Here is a 17,085-nt window from a genome sequence, read left to right on the forward strand (position 1 = left end):
CATGTATTTCTGCAATTAAAAATAGCTTAGTTTCAGTGGGCACACCCTGCCCTCCTCCCCTCCTAGACGCAATCTTTAGGAATTACAGGCATCCTGCCCAGCCCTCCACGCCCTTCCATCCGCAGTGCAGCCTCGCCTAACTTGTCCTAGTTTGCCCGGGGCCTCCCCGGTTTTAGTAGGGAAAGTCCCACGTCCCAGGAGAACCATCCCCCTCCGTGAGCCGCCTTGTTCCTCTGGGGCTGGAAGAATAGGGGCGCAGGGCTTCCCCAGCGTGCAGGGCCTCTAGCCAATGGCAGATCGCAACGTAGCGCCCAAAAGAGCTCTGCCCAGCAACCCCAGCGCCGGAAGCCGTGCCGCTGGCCAGAGAAGCTCAGCCTGAGGCCCCAAGTGGGCCGCTGGGGTGGGGGTGGGGCGACCCCGCCTCCTCCTGGAAATCAGCGTGCGTGACTCGGTGTTTTTGTAATTTGGGGCACGGGTCATTATTACTGTGTGGGGTGGGGAAGGAGGTGTATACAACTACCTGCATGTGACTGTGTGACTGGGTGTGACTATGTACTGATTATGTGTAACCCAGTGGCCTTGCGGAGGCTGTTCTCTGTGTCTGTGGTTTCAACGGTGTGTGGGTCTGTGTGACTGTGTGACCATGCATGGCGCGGATCCGGTACTTGAGTTATGGTGATTGTGTGAATGTCAGTCAATACCTGACGAGAAAGAGTGGCTATCACTGAGTATGTCTGTGTGTCTGGGACAAAGTGCGAGTGTGTGTGTGTGTGTGTGTGTGTGAGAGAGAGAGAGAGAGACTGTGAGAGCACAGGCCCACGTGGGATTGCTTGTATTTAAAACTGGCTTTCCCACAGCCCAAAAGTGTCTCTGTATGTCGCTGCATCTCTCTAGGCTCATGTGGGAATCTTGCATAGTAGTGAGGCCACAGGTTCTGGAGTCAGCCAGACTGGCCTGGGTGGAAATGCTGGCGCTGCCACTTACTGGACAGGTAACGTTGGACAAAGTACTGAACCTCTCTGTTTCTCAGTTTCCTCATCTGCAAATCCTAATCCTAATCAGTTCTACCTTGTGGAGCCTAAAATGAAGCCATGCTTGTCTGGTGCCCAGCATAGTGCCTGGCCCACAGGAAACACTGGGTAGACATCAACTCCTACTAACACGTGGCTGGATCTGAGTGTGCGCCCGTGATTCTGTCTGCGCTTCAGACGTCGTGTGTGGCTCTCGTGGATTTCATCAGTTCCAGACACACTCATTTGGCACCTGCTAGACACCAGGCTCTGCAGTAGACACTGCATATACATACAGTTCTGCAAAAAAAGAACAGCCACAGCCTCTGCTTTCAGTCAACTGCCACCTTTAGATTCTGACCACGCCGACCACCTTTAACACTGCAGATATACCTGCTGATGGGCACAATGGCATGGGCACAAAAGTATCACAGGCAAGGATTGGGGATGATTTGAATCAATGGGTGACTACTTACACCTGTTATAGTGCATCCTCGTTGTGCCCTTAGGCCTCTTGCTGTTGGTAATGCCTCACTCTTCCTCCACCATTTGACTTTCCACTCCGTTCCGTTCATCTACCTTGATGGTGATACCATGCTGTTTTGATTACTGTGGCTTTGTAATAAGCCTTGGAATCAGATACTGCTAGGCCCTTCAACTGTATTCTTTCATCACAACATTATTTGGGCCATTGTAGGTCCTTTGAATGTCAATTTTACCCCCACCCCAAAAGCCTCCTGGCATTTTGATTTCATTGCATCTGTTATATTAATTTGTGGAGAACTAACATTGCAACAACAGTGAGTATTCTGACTCACGAACATGGCATATCTCTCCAATGTTGTGGCTGGACCAGCCCTTGTATTACTTTTTTAAAAAAATTTTTTTAAAGATTTTATTTATCAATTTTTAGACAGGGAGGGAGGAAGAAACAGAGGGAGAGAAACATCAATGTGTGGTTGCCTTTCGAATGCCCCCTGCTGGGGAACCCAGTCATGTGCCCTGACTGGGAACCAAACTGGTGACCCTTGGTTCACAGGCCAGCGCTCAATCCACTGAGCCACAGCAGCCAGGGCCCATTCTTATTTTTTAATATAAACATTTTTTCCCACAAGAAGCCACAGCTTTATTAATGATTGAAACAGTGCAACTTTCTTTTTTTGAATGTATTTTATTGATTATGCTATTACAGTTGTCCCATTTTCCCCCCTTTATTCCCCTCTGCCCTGCACACCCCCTCCCACCCTCATTCCCCCCCTTAGTTCATGTTCATGGCTTGTAAATATAAGTTCTTTGGCTTCTTCATTTCCTATTCTATTCTTAACCTCCCCCTGTCTATTTTGTACCTACCATTTATGCTTCTTATTCCCCGTACCTTTTCCCCCATTCTCCCCTCCCAACTGATAACCCTCCATGTGATCTGTTTCTGTGATTCTGAAACAGTACAAATTTCAAACCAAGCTTCAGTTACTGTTTTGAAACACCAAAACGAAAGCTTCTCGTTTTTTAGGTGGTTACGTTGTTAATTCCATAATAATATTTATAATACCATTACTCTTGTTTTTCAGGGCTGAGACTGCCTTTGCTCTTGACACATTTGCTTGTGAAATGACCAGTTCTATGTTCTTATAACTTCCATCCTGATTTCATCAACCTCTTCCTCTTTACTCTCCTCTTGTACAGTTGGAATCTGAGTGTTATCTTGAATGTTTGAGACAGCTTCACCTTAAACTTTGAATTTCTCAAAAGCTGCTAGCTGTACTTGCTGAGATAAACCCTCAATCTTGGCTGCTTCAAAAGCTCTGTAGGTATCTGAAGGTGGGTTCTTACAGACACTTGGTTTTCTGATGACAAAAAGACATTTTTAGGTTTCCTCATAGCGATCCTAGGAACCAGTGTAACCTGTCAGAGACCCAGTTCGGACATAGCCTTCTGTTCCTTTTCCCTTCCCCTCTGTTTGGGTTTACTGACTTGTTATTCGTCAATTTCAGCTTCTTCTGCCAGCTGGGCTTGTGTGGTTGCCTGGGTGGAATCTTGTTCCTTCAGTTCTGGTACTGATTGATCACTGTCAAATGCCAGACCTTGTCTCAGCCTGGGGCTGTGGCAACTGCTCCACAGCAGGAACAGTTTCTGTGGCTTCACCGCACATTTTGTGCAGGAAACGCGGAACCAAGATGGCGGCAAAAAGAGAGCCAGCGAAAACCTAATATAAGCGTTTAATGCCATAAATTTTATTTTAAGCACTGCTTTTTCTGGGTTCCATAAATTTTGATACATTATGTTTTCATTTTAATTCCATTCAAAATAATTTCTAATTATCCTTATGATTTCTTTTCTGACCTTTGGTGTGCTGGTTATCAATTTATTGCCTCTCAACTTCAAATTCATGCTTTCTGCCTGTTCTTTGATAATGGAACATATTTTAAATATTTTCCCTTTGCCAGCTGTCTTTGAAGCCTTCTCAGTAGAGTGTACTACAGAGATATTGTAAGAGGAGTCCTGGCTGGTGTGGCTCAGTAGATTGAGCACCAGCCTGCAAACCAGAGGGTCACTGGTTCAATTCCCAGTCAGGGCACATGCCTGGGTTGCAGACCAGGTCCCCAGTAGGAGGTGTGCGAGAGGCAACTACACATTGATGTTTCTCTCCCTCTCTTTCTCCCTCTCTTCCCCTCTCTCTAAAAATAAATAAATAAAATCTATTAAAAAAGAGATATTGCAAGAGGAAAAGAGGTTTCTTTCCTGATTCTTGTATATTTGCTTGGCGGTCTCATTCTGCATAACTTTTTGGAGCATCAGACTCTTGCAGTGCAGGCCAGCAGCTTCCCCCTCCCCCCAGCACTCACGCTTAGGCAGCTCGGTAGCAAGCAGAGTGTCTCTGGATGCCACAGCTTCCCCAGGGCCCGGCTCCTGCAGTGCACAGAAGCCAGCAACACTCTGTGAACAGCTTTCTCTCCATCCCTGCCCCCTGCCAACAGAAAGATTTCTGGCAAGTTCCAGAGGATAGACTTCCAACAAGTTCCATCAGTACAACATCACAATACTTCTCTGCCATCCAGTGAGCTACGATCATGCCTCTCCAACAAAATCTGGTTCTCGGCTCCAGGGACATTCCATCTTAGTCTAGGGATAATGACTACATCTTAATACTGTTACTCCCATATTCTTTAGAGTTCAGTGTACATCTTACTAGACCATTCCTCCTTATTCTAATCCTCTGTTGTAGGTAATTCCTTATATTAATTTTCCCTGTTCAAATTGCTGTGTTATTCCTCTCTTCAGACAGGACACAGGCTGACAGAATTGTTACCAGGAGTGGATCCAGGAAATAGACCCACAGAGATGGAACTTTGGGATTGGTTCGTTCATACCTCTGGGCTTGAGCACAGTGCTTGCCAATGGGAAATGGATGGCCAGCAATCTATGGCAAGCAGCGGCATCGCAATTCATCAACCTACAGTTGACTGTGACTAAGTGCCAACTGAAGCACGTGCCTTGGAAGCCTTAAATGACTGCTGCACTTGACCACTATGGCAGTAATCATGGCTATAAGGACTGGGATGCAAGATGGATTTTTTTTTTTTTTTTTTTTTTTTGGTTCACAGGCCAGCACTCAATCCACTGAGCCACACCAGCCAGGGCTAAGATGGATTTTTTTTTTTTTAATGCATTTGAACAGCTCAAATCACAGAGAGCTTTCGTGATGCCTAAAAGAGTCTCTTCTTTCTTGTAGCTGCAGGGCTGATATTGCTGAAAACAAAACCAACATTTGATTGTACAGCTTGTTGAATTGCAATGACAGTTGAAGTCATAGTCTTGAAAAGTTTCTCCTGTGAAAGTGAGGGCACTGACTCGTAAAGAATGGGATCCCCTAAGAACCCTGAAACACCAATCCAAAAGAACCTGTGCACCCCAATGTTCATAGCAGCACAATTTACAATAGCCAAGTACTGGAAGCAACCTAAGTGCCCATCAGCAAACGAGTGGATCCAAAAACTATGGTATATTTACACAATGGAATTCTACACAGCAGAGAGAAAGAAGGAGCTTATACCCTTTGCAACAGCGTGGATGAAACTGGAGAGCATTATGCTAAGTGAAATAAGCCAGGCGGTGAGGGACAAATACCATATGATCTCACCTTTAACTGGAACATAATCAACAAAAGAAAAAAGCAAACAAAATACCACCAGAGACATTGAGGGGGGGAACTGTCTAGCAGTGGCCAGGGGGGAGTGGGGTGGGGACAGTGGGAAGAGGGGATTGCAGGAACTATTATAAAGGACACATGGACAAAATCGGGGGGGATGGTGGGGGTGGGGGAGGGAGGTGGGTTCAGCTGGGGTGGGGGGAGGGAAGGGGAGAAAAGGCATACAACTGTAATTGAATAACAATAAAAAATAAATTTAAAAAAAGAAAAAAAAAGAATGGGATCCCGAATCTTGTAATGTGGACAACTGTTTGGTCCTAGATGACACTGAAAATCTTGGACTACCAAATCTCTCTAAGCCTCTCTTAGTAAGTAGCTAACCCTTTAGTGTCTGAGACTCGCTTTTTTCTTCTTGAAAACCCTGTGATAAATTCACATGGTCCAGGCACCTTGAAAGGGGATTCCCTTCTCCTCAAGACCCACCATAGCCACCCTCTATTGCCGATAGGCCCGTACTGAGCTCAGATCTCATGCTGCTGGACAACAAGTGTACACTATGACCGAGAGGGAAATGGCTTATACACCGTAACAGTTATAAGACTTTACTAATACATGTTGGCAGAAACCCAGGGGATACGTGCAGAAGCAGATTCTAAGGGTGTTAGAAAGGGAATACAGAATTTAACACTGGGTTGGGCAGAGTTCATTGTATGGGTTCACTTACTAGAGATTCTGGATCTCACACGTCAGCACACACAGCTGGAGATGGTTTGAAGAGCTTACCTGGTCGACTGCCTGAAATCGGGACTCCACTATGGCCTATACAGTTAATGAGGTTAACATTCCAGAGGTACCCTGGCATGATACAGAGGAGGGCATCTGAATCAGGTTTAGCGTGATAGTAACGTGTACAGGATTTCTCATGTATTACCTGCGCAGAACCCCCAACTACGTTCCATGAAAAGGATCAGAAGACACTCCCTTCACCAAAACATCCATAAATCCTCTAGTGAAGAGCACCTGAATCCTTGGAAAGCTCTGTGGCTGCTCTTCTTTGTAGGGCAGGTATGACTTAGGGGAAGAAGGACCCTGAAGGCAATCCAAAGATCATCAGGGCTGCCCCTCTGATCACAGGCCCAGAGTGCAGGGGCCCTGGGGCAGAGTGCTATCAAAGGACAGGCTGCAGGCACACCTCACATGGTGGGGTTCACTCTCACACCCCAGCATCCTGCTCTTCAGCTGCCTCAGGTGCAGCTCTCCGGGGCCCTGCAGAGCCAAGGGAGTAGTGTCTCCACCTAGATTTCAGATGACAGGCCCACCACAAGCTCAGGACAGAGAGCCACCTGGGGGCCGGCTGCCCCAAGCTTTGGGGCTCAACCTTTGTCCAGCAAAGCTGCAGGGCAGGCCCATCACCCCAGTGTGCCTTGTCCCCATGTGTCCAGAAGGCAGGACCCCTGCCCCAATGGATCTGGTGGGCAGTGCACCCGGCAAAGGGGATTATACTCAAGCCTTAGGGTCTAATGCAATTTGCCCCTGGGTTTTGGAATTGCTCAGGACCTCACTCATTCCTTCTCTCCTATTCCTTTTGAAATGGAAACGTCTACCCGGCGCCTTCCCAGCAATGCACTTTGAAAGCACATAACTTGTCTGGATTTCACAGGTCCACAGCTGAAGACCAATTTGCCTCAGGATGAAGTGTACGTTGAGTCTCAGCCAAACCTGATTTAGATGAGACTTTGGACTTTAGACTTTACAGTTGACTTGGGGGCTGTTGGGATGAAATGGATATAGTTTGCACTTGAGAAGGACATGAATTAGCAGGGCAGGGGCAGAAGGCTATAGACTTCTGTGCCCTGCCAAATGTAAAGGTATTAAGAGGTGCTTTGGTATATGTTTAGGTCGTGAGCGCTCACAAATGGGACTGGTGCTCTCGTGAAAGAGACCGCACAGAGCTCCCTAACCCCTTCCACAGGTGAGGACGCAGGTCAGGAGGTGGGCCCTCACCAGACACTAAATCTGCCAGCGGTATGATCTTTGACTTCCAGCCTCCAGAACTCTGAGGAGTAAGTGTTGTTTATAAGCAGCCCAGTCTGTGGTGTTTTGTTATAGCAGCCCCAACCGACTAAGACACCTTGGTAGGCTTCTTTGGATTTTGGACGCAATGCTTGAATGTGCTAATTTGAATCCATCTACAGACTTCCCACGAGGTTTCCATTTACTTGAAGCTCTGCAGTTCAGACTGCAGTAGAAGCTGCTCTTGAACTTGGAGCTTATGATCTAGAAGATCAATGATACGCGGAGCAGTGTCTGTGACAAATAAGAATGCCGTATGAAGTTTCTGGCAAGCACCAATAAGAGAGTCACAGTCAGCCTCTAGGATTTGATGGCACGTCTGCATTCTTTTTTGCAGTAACTATTCTCCTTTTTAAAAATGTTATGGAGCCCTGGTTGGTGTGGCTCAGTGGATCGAGCACCAGCCTGCGAACTGAAAGGTTGCCAGTTATCACCGCTTAGCTTCCTGGTTTGGCTCCCGGTCAGGTTCCCGGCAAATGCCTGGGTTGCAGGCCAGGACCCCGACTGGGGGAGGGTGAGAGGCAATCAATCAATCGATGTTTCTCTTCCTCTCTTTCCCCCTCCCTTCCCCTCTCTCTGAAACTGAATTTAAAAAATCTTGACAAATGTTATTGAGATGTAATTGACATATATAATATCATATCAGTAGCAGATCGTAGTGTAGACCCTGATACTTGGGCGTTTTTCTCTTTTGTAATGCAAGTGCCTGACTTAAGCTTTGATTGCTGAGGCATCCATTGCAATGAGGGATCCATTTCAAAGACAGCTCCCTCCAATGAACACAGTGCCGCCACAGGGCTGAGGAGCCAGCTGAAGAGTCAGGGGCAGCCCCCCACCCTTCCCCAGCCTCCTCTGTTTTAGAGATCTTGGTTGATTTTAATAAGTGACCGTTGAAGCTACTTGTTCGTTTTCTCTTACCTTGTTTTAAATTCCTGCTCTTATGGTCTACGTTCACCAATAAAGAGTGAACCCCTGAAGCCCCAAAGAGGCCCCAACACTCAACCCCAATAAAAGGAGAGCCCTAGAGGCGCTCTTTCTCTCTTTCTCTCCCTCCCTCCCCCCCTCCCTCTCTGTCTCCCTCTCCGTCTCCCTCTCTCTCTCCCTCTCCCTCCCTCTTCCTCTTTCTCTCCCCTGCTCTCTCTTTCTCTCCCTCTCTCTCCTTCCCTCCCTCTCTCTCTCTCTCCCCATGACATCTGTGTGTGGCCCCAGGTGTGCTGTGACATTTCCAGGTCTTGTAAGCAGCAAACCTGTCTCTTTTCCAAGTCCCATAATGGTCATTGTTGGAGGGCATGTTGCAGTCATCATAAGAACCAGAAGGGCTGGTTAGTGATGGGCTGAGGCCAGAACAAAGCACAGGTGTACAACATAATGATCCCATGTGTGTACACGTTTCAAAATGATTGCCACAATAAGTTCAGTCACCACCCATCACGACACACAGTTACCAAAGTTTTTCTTGTGATGAAGACATTTAATATCTACTCTCTCAGCAACTTCCATGTATACAGTACCGCGCTGTGAACTACAGCCACCGTGCTGCCCGCTCCATCCCATGACTTACTTATTTCATAGTGGCAGGTTTGTACCCTTCGACCACTGTCACCTATTTTGTCCGCTCACTCCTCCTGCCTCTGGCAACCGCCAGCACTACTGTTCTTTTGAGAAACACCTTCTGGCTTACTACTGGGCCTTGGCAGATACCGAACACCTAACCGTGAGACACATAGTCATCACACAGCCTGAAATTCCCATCATGAATGGGTGTCTCGTCTGACTCACGTGGCCGTAAGATTAGGCGTGCATGGCGACGATCTGGTGTCGAGTGAAACTAGGATAGAAGAGACCGAGCTGGGCAGGTCCAGAAGGTACCGTAAGTCCCATGGGCAGGTGGCTCAGACTCTTTCGACACCTGCTCCTGTGGTATGGCGTCCTTGCCTTCCACCCATGTCCGTGGTGTCGTGGCGTATTCCTAATGGCCAGGTAACTGATGAAGAGAGCAGTCTAGCTGGTCTTACACACGGGCCTGCGTGATATGCTGGTGGGAAGCGGACAGGTGTGCATCATAGCTCCACTCAGGGCAACCCTGAGTGACAGTCGTGCAGGAAAATCCCTTCCGGTGAGCAAAACACAGAACAGCACATTTTGTTGTTCACTGTGTCTAGAGTGACAGATGGACCTCTGAATGGCAGAGACAGTGAGGAAATGTGTGTCCTGTGTGAATGCCTCGCAAAGGCATACACTGAAGAGGAGGCTCTTGGTAACCATATGGACGAAATGGTGTGCCCTATGCCCGTCAGTCAGCCGTCTGCACCCAACACCGCAGTGCCGGGGAAAAGAAACGATGAGCCCATGTGTCAGTCAGCTCGGGCTGCCATGGCAAGTTACCACAGAGTGGGTGCTTCAACAACAGGCATTTATCTCTCACAGTTTTAGAGGCTGGGAAGCCCCGCAATCTGGGTGCAGGTACATTCTGTGCACAGTGAGATCCCTTTTCCTGGCTTGCAGGCAGCCTTATCCTTGCTGCATCCTCACTTGGCAGAAAGCGGGAGGTCTCTCTCACGGCTGTTCTTATAAAAGCACCAATCCCATCATGAGGCTTCACCTTCGTGACCTAATGACGTTCCAAAGACCCCATCTCCAAATATCACTTTTGGGATTAAGGCTGCAACAAATTTGTGTTGAGGCACACGATTCAGTCCATAGCGGCCCATGAACAAACAGGCAGGGGAGGAAGCCACACCTGTGCTCAGCGACAGGAACTTGCCCTTACCGAGGATGGTAACGGGAATGCTAACGCAGAGTACCTAACCTGCCCTCAGCAGAGACCCAGATGGAGTCCTCGATGTGGCACTGTTCCCCGGGGACCGGCCAGCCCACCAGTGGGGGCAGGTTGATTATCCCGGACGTCTTTCATCACAGAGGGGAACAGAGATTCACCTTCACAGCAAAACACACTTTTTCTGGATACGGTTTTCTTTCCCTGCCCATAATGCTTGTGCCAGCAGCACCATCTGTGGACTCTTCTACATAGCATCGCGTCTGATCCAGACACTGATTTCACAGCAAAGGAAGTGTAGTGATTGGTCCCCGCCTATGGAACGAACTGGTCTTACCACATGCTACATCATCTGGGAGCAGCTGGCCTAATTGAAAGGTGAAATGGCTTTGGAGACTCAGTTATGATGCTAGTTGCGAAACAACACCCTGAAAGGATGGGTTTCTGTTTTACAGGATGGCACGCGAGGGAATATACTTTGAATCGGACACCAATATGTGGTTCTGTCTCTCCCATGTCCAGTATAAATGGGTCCTGAAATCAAGGGGTAGAAGTAGGAGTGGCTCCTCTCTCTATCACACATAATAACCCACTCATGGGATGTTTGCGTCCCATCTTGGCAACTTGGAGCTCTGCTTCTTTGGTAACCTAAGTCCCTGTGATGGTTCACTTTCTGTGTTGACCTGCCTCAGCCATGGGGAGTCCACATATTTGGTTAAATACCATTCTGGGCGTGCCCGTGACAGTGTTTCTGGATGACAGACAGTAACATCTGAACTGGTGCTCTGAGGAAAGGAGATGCCTCCCAAAGCGAGGGACTCATCCAATCCGCTGAAGGCTTGAATAGAAGAAAAAGGCCAAATGCCTGACTGTATTCCAGCCGGGATGTCAGTCTTCTCCTGCCTTTGGACTTGGACTCAGACTTGGGCTGGAACTACACCCTCAGCTCTCCTGGGTCTCCAGGATGCTGACTGCAGATTTTGGGACTTCTCTTAACTGCATGAACCAATTCCTTGTGATAAATCTCTTTATATATAAATATATTCTTTTGGTTCTGTCTGTCTGGAGAGCCCTAATACAGATTTTGGTACTGGGGGTGGGGTGAAAGAAACACAATGTTAAGAACGAGTTTTCTGAACTGGTTCTGAAGTTTCTGGAATTGACTCTCTAATATGATTAAACTCGAAGACTTCAATGGCTTTATTTCTAGTAATAAAGAGAGCACCGGTAGCCCATGGCATGGACTGCGGAGACACTCAAACTGTCTGCTGGATACATAGTCAATGACTTATAAGAAGCAAGGAGCTGGGTGACTGTGTGTGCAATACTTTCGGACATTTTTGGAAAACTAAGGGATGTAATGAGATTGGCTAGTTGCTCCTAATGTCTCTGGACAAAGTGGTGTAAGAGAAGATGAGCTGAGGGATCAGAATTCCCAGCTCCAGCACCACATAAATGACCTGAAAACTTCACGTGTGCCCTAAAGGGAGAGCTTCCTCTCCTCTAGCACGAGAGCTGAGCTGGCTGAAAATCAAACCCAGAATCTCATCGTGCAACTGGCTGAATTACAAGGCAAGTGAAGCCCCCAGCCTTCCAGTGCCTACTGTGAAGTCAGGGCATTTATGAGCAAGGAATGGGATCCTGAAATTTGGAGTGCATTTGTGTGCGAAGACCCTAATGAAGCTAGGGACACTGTGACCTAAATTCTAAAAAGTCCTCATTGCCAGTGGGTGAGGGCTCAACCAGGGAGCGCAACAATGGTTCCATTGAATTGGAAAGTGAGAAATTGTAGACATTTTGGGCGCGTGTGCCAGAGCAACTACAGGCAAAAAAAGGGGGAGGAGAAGTAGAGTTGATTTACTGGCTAGAATGATTGCTCTTCGTCTAAGGGGAAAGTTGTTGCTGCAACAGCGCAGGCAAGGAGGATTATGCCTGCAACCCATAGGAGTATCTGAGGTGCCTCTTAGTACTTCCATGCCCAATAGTAAAAGTTAATGGAGAACTATAGCAACAAAAACCAGGCAGGATGATTGAAGACTCAGACTCTTCAGGAATGAAAGTTTGGGTGACTCTGTCAGGTAAAAGAGAACATCTGAGATTATGGAGAAAAGCAGGGAAAACACAGCATAGATGGATAGTGGAAGACAGAAGCCAAACAGAGCAATTACAGCCTTGTGATCAATGACAGAAATGAGTGTTATTGTAGCTCTGCTCATTTCCTTCTTGCTCGTTATATTTATGTGTTTAACTGTATATGCTAGCGATTTTCTTTTTCTCTCTCCTTCCCATTTCAATTTTATATGCAAATAGTTGGTGGAAATTAATTTTATAATTTCATCTTTAGATACTAGAATATTAGTGGGACTGTGACTAAATTTTGAGGAATAATTCATATAAACAGCAATGAATATAATGACTTGGCATTTTGGGGAAAGAGTGGAACTTCCTCTCTTGTGACAAAGATAGCTATATCTTTTTAGATATATCCCGTAAAGTTGTTTTGTCGTACGACACAAAATGCATGTGAGAGTGCACATGGAAGCTGAGTGATCAAAGGGGTGGACTGTGGCACTTAATAGATTTTTGTCTCTTGGCTCAAATTCATTCTTTATGCCTGTTCTGTGAAAATGGCTCTGGTCTACCTAAATATTTTTCCTTTGCCAGCTGGTACTGACGTTTGCCAGTAGAGGGCACTGGAAAGACATTGCAAAGGGGAAAATGGTTTTGCTCCCCTGCTCCTGAGGGCCCCACTCAGCAGGTTCCTGCAGCACACACAGCTTTCTCCAGCACCAGGGTCCAGAAGCAGCAGATTCTCCAGTGCCTGGCTCCTGCGGGACGTGGTGACCAGCAGAACCCAGTGGCCAGCACCTTCTCCCTAGAATGTCCCATCAGACAGCTTAGTAGCAGTATGCCTCTGGCTTCTGAAGCACTCACAGCGTCTCCATTTTCCAGTTCCTCCAAGGCAAGGCAGCCAGCAGCGCCCAGTGGCTAGCAACTTCTCCTGACACCCTCCCTCACATCTAGTTTTGTAGCAGAGTGCCTCTGGTGACTCACCTTCCCATGAACAGCTTTCTTTGGCACCCTAGATGGTGAATTTCTGGCAAGATCCAGAGAGCGGATTTCCAGCAAGTTCCACCATTCAGTGAGTCACGACCATAGTTTCTCCAACAAAGACTGGATCTTAGCTGAGTTCAGGAGCAGGGGGTGGGGCGGGGGGATGGTTGTGGGCAGAGTAGGGTCTTCCTTGGGTGCTGTATTTCAGCCATGCTCATGCTTTTTCCTCTAGCTTCTTGAACATAAGGATTACATCTATAAAGCTGTTTTAAAGCCCTTTGTTTCTTATACCCATCATCTGGGTCATTTTCTATGGATTCTTTTTCTCCATGTGGGTTGTATTCTCCTGCTTTTTTTTTTCATACCTGATAATATTTTACTGTATGCAAGACATTGTAAAATTTACCTTGTTGAATGCTGAATTATTTTGGACTTAAAAATGGGGGGGGATGCTTTGTTCTGGGACACAGTTAATCACTTTGATCCCTTTGAGGCTTGTATTTAAGGTTTTTTTTAAGGGGGGACCTGAATAACCTTTAGTCCAGGGCTAATCTGACCGATATTCTGAGATTTTTATTCCATGCCCCAAGTGTTAGTAAGTTTTTCCACTCAGACTGGTGATGTGGATTAACCTCCTGCCTCTGAGGATTGTTCTTTGCTGTGGCCTTTACCTGGCCTCAGGCAGTTTTCTCACTCAGTGTGCCAATAGGTACTGGTTGAAGGTTTGAAGGGAACACTTTGTAGATCTCCAGAGCTTTCTCTTTCTGTGCAGCTCCCTCCTCCATAGCACCCTGCCCTGTCCTGCGAATTCTAGCTGCTGTCAGAGTTCCCAGATGTCCACCCTCGTCCTGGCATGAACAACTGCATTCATCTGTGGTTTACCCTTGCTGTGTTCCTTTTCGCAAAAATAAGTAGATACACATCTATATTCTTTTAAAAAAAGATTTTATTTACTTTTAGAGAGAGGGGAAAGAGAGAGAGGGAAATATCAATGTGTGGTTGTCCCTTGTGTGCCCCGCTACTGGGGACCTGGCCTGCAACCCAGGCTTGTGCCCTGTCTGGGAATCAAACTGGTGGCCGTACGCTTCACAGTCTGGCACTCAATCCCCTGAGCCATGCCACCTAGGGCCACATCTATATTCTTATTTCTTCTTCTTTATTATCAGAAGATAGCACTTTCTTTTTAAAAACCCAATAGATTAAATGGTCAATTCCCCAAATCATCAAATCTCCTAGAATCCAACTGACGAAAGCGAATTTACTGAAAAAATCAATGTGCTGAATTCTTGAGGATTTGGAGATAATTTGAATTTCGCTCTAGTACTGGGTGATAGGTACCAAACACCTTCAACCAAATCTAGGTCAATTCGCTGTTGCTCTTCTACAGCCAGAGGCAGCAGCATGGATGATAGCAACACAAAATCTTGGGGGGGAAATCCATAGGCATGGGTTGACTTAGTCACTTGGTAACTGGGCACCCAGAGAAAGATCCTGGACAGCGGGGGGTTGGGGGCGGGCGGAGCCTTCTTTCCATTGAAGCTCGTGTTTGCAATGGAGATGGGGCCAGAAAGTGAAGATGAAGAGTAGCAATGTTTATCTCAAAGTGGAGCTTTTCCAATATACCAAGAGCCGTGAACTGAGGCCACCTAAGAAGAGACTCTAGTAAATTTTCATGACCATGGATTTGACAATGGATTCTTTTCAAAAAATGTTGTTTATCCTCACATGAGGATATCTTTTTCATTGCTTTTAGAGAGAGAGGAAGGGAGAGACAGAAACATTGATGAGAGGGAGAGAAATATAGATGCAAAAGAGTAGCATTGATTGGTTGCCTCCTGTACGTGCCTGGACTGGGATGGCACATGCCTAGACCAGGGATTGAACCTGCAACCTAGGTATGTGCCCTGACCAGGAATGGAACCAGCAACCTTTTGGGGTTTTTTTTAAATTGTATTTTATTGATTATTCTATTACAATTGTCCCCCTTTGCCCCCCTCCACCCAGCACCTCCCACTTCCTCAGGCAATCCCCACACCATTGTTCAGGTCCAGGAGTAATGCATATAAGTTCTCTGCCAAGTCCATTTCCTATACTGTACTTTACATCCCCATGGCTATTCTGTAACATCCTATTTGTACTTAATCCCCTGACCTCTTCATCCATTCCCCCACACTCCCCCTCCCATCTGGCAACACTCTCTGTATCCATGATATTATCTCTGTTCTTCTTGTTTGCTTACTTTGTTCTTTAGATTCAATTGTTTTCTAAAAAGATTTTATTCATTTATTTTTTGAGAGAGAAGAAGAGAGGGAGAAAGAGGGAGAAAAACAGCAATGTGTGGTTGCCTTTTGTGTGCCCCCCACTGGGGACCTGGCCCGTAACCCAGGCTTATGTCCCAACTGGGAATCGAATCAGTGACCCTTTGGTTTGCAGGCCAGCACTCAATCCACTGAGCCACACCAGCCAGGGCTAAATTCAATTGTTGATAGATATGTATTTATTGCTATTTTATTGTTCATAGTTTTGATCTTTTTCTTAAGTAAGTCCCTTTAACATTTCATATAATAATGGTTTGGTGATGATGAACTCCTTTAGTCTTTTCTCATCTGGGAAGCTCTTTATCTGCCCTTCAATTTTAAATGATATCTTTCCTGGGTAGAGCATTCTTGGCTCTAGATCCCTGCTTTTCATGACTTTGCATATTTCTTGCCAATCCCTTCTAGCCTGCAAAGTTTCTTTTGAGAAATCAGCTGATAGTCTTATGGGGACTTCCCTGTAAGTAACTAACTGGTCTTCTCTTGCTGCTTTTAAGATGCGCTCTTCAGTGCCTGGTTGTATAGCTCAGTGGATTGAGTGTGGGCCTGTGAATCAAAGGGTCATCAGTTCGATTCCCAGTTAGGGCACATGTCAGGCTTGTAGGCCAGGTCCCCAGTAGGGAGAATGTGAGAGGCAACCACACATTGATGTTTCTCTCCCTCTCTTTCTCCCTCTCTATAAAAATAAATCAATAAAATCCTTTAAAAAAAGATTCTGTCTTTATCTTTAACCTTTGGCATTTTAATTATAATGTGACTTGGAGTGGGCCTCTGTGCATCCATCATAATTGGGACTTGCTGTGCTTCCTAGACTTGCATGTCTATTTCCTTCACCAAATTAGGGAAATTTTCTTTCACTATTTTTTCAGATAGGTTTCCCATTTCTTGTTCTTTCTCTTCTCCTTCTGGCATCCCTATGATGCGAATGTTGGACCTCTTGAAGTGATCCCAAAAGTTTTAATTTTTTTTTTTATTCTTTGTTTTTTATTGTTTTTTTTCCTCCTGGTTATTCTGTGTAGTTGTTTTTTGCTTCCTTATCTTCCAAATCATTGATTTGATTCTTGGCTTCATCCACTTTACTGTTGTTTCCCTGTAAATTGTTCTTTATTTCAATTAGTATATATCCTTCGTTTGTGAGTGGGTCTTTTTTATGCTGCTGAGGTCCTCACTAAGTACCTTGAGCATCCTTATAACCAGTGTTTTGAACTCTGTATCTGATAGATTGCTTACCTCCATTTTGTTTAGCTCTTTTTCTGGAGTTTTGATCTGTTCTTTCATTTGGGTCAAGTTTCTTTAACTCCTTATTTTGGCAGCCTCTCTGTGTTTGTTTCTATATATTAGGTAGAGCTGCTTTGACTCCCTGTCTTAGTAGTGTGATCTGTTGTGGAAAAGGCACCTGTAAATTGTGTGGGGCAGAGCCTTAGGTAATAATCAGGGTAGGGCAACCCACTTTACCACTTCTTGGTTCTGTGTGGGTGAAGGGCTCAGAGAGGGGACTATGCTGCTGCCTGGCTTCTGAAGGTTTGCCCGGCACTCACCCTGTTTCCAGTCACTTGATTTAGTACCCCCCCCCCATATGCAACTGGCGTCCCTCTTGCTTTTGCCCTGGTGCTGAATCCCAGAGGGAATGGATTTGTGTAGGTCCTAAGTCTGTACAGGCCCTTTAAGTGGAGTGTCCTGAAAATCCAGCAGTTTTTTCTGCTGCTCCAA

General features: G+C 46.3%; 1 long non-coding RNA gene and 1 pseudogene across 1 annotated transcript; one reads left to right on the plus strand and one right to left on the minus strand.

The window, feature by feature from the left end:
• Positions 1-363: 363 nt before the first annotated feature.
• On the plus strand, positions 364-5,113 carry LOC139440538 (uncharacterized). Its single transcript, XR_011650789.1, has 3 exons — positions 364-439; positions 895-991; positions 4,290-5,113. It is a non-coding gene; the product is annotated as an uncharacterized lncRNA (long non-coding RNA).
• On the minus strand, positions 2,525-3,159 carry LOC112322392 (nascent polypeptide-associated complex subunit alpha pseudogene; annotated as a pseudogene).
• Positions 5,114-17,085: the final 11,972 nt, after the last annotated feature.

The sequence above is a fragment of the Desmodus rotundus genome, chromosome X (assembly GCF_022682495.2).
Source record: "Desmodus rotundus isolate HL8 chromosome X, HLdesRot8A.1, whole genome shotgun sequence".
Classification (NCBI taxonomy): domain Eukaryota; kingdom Metazoa; phylum Chordata; class Mammalia; order Chiroptera; family Phyllostomidae; genus Desmodus; species Desmodus rotundus.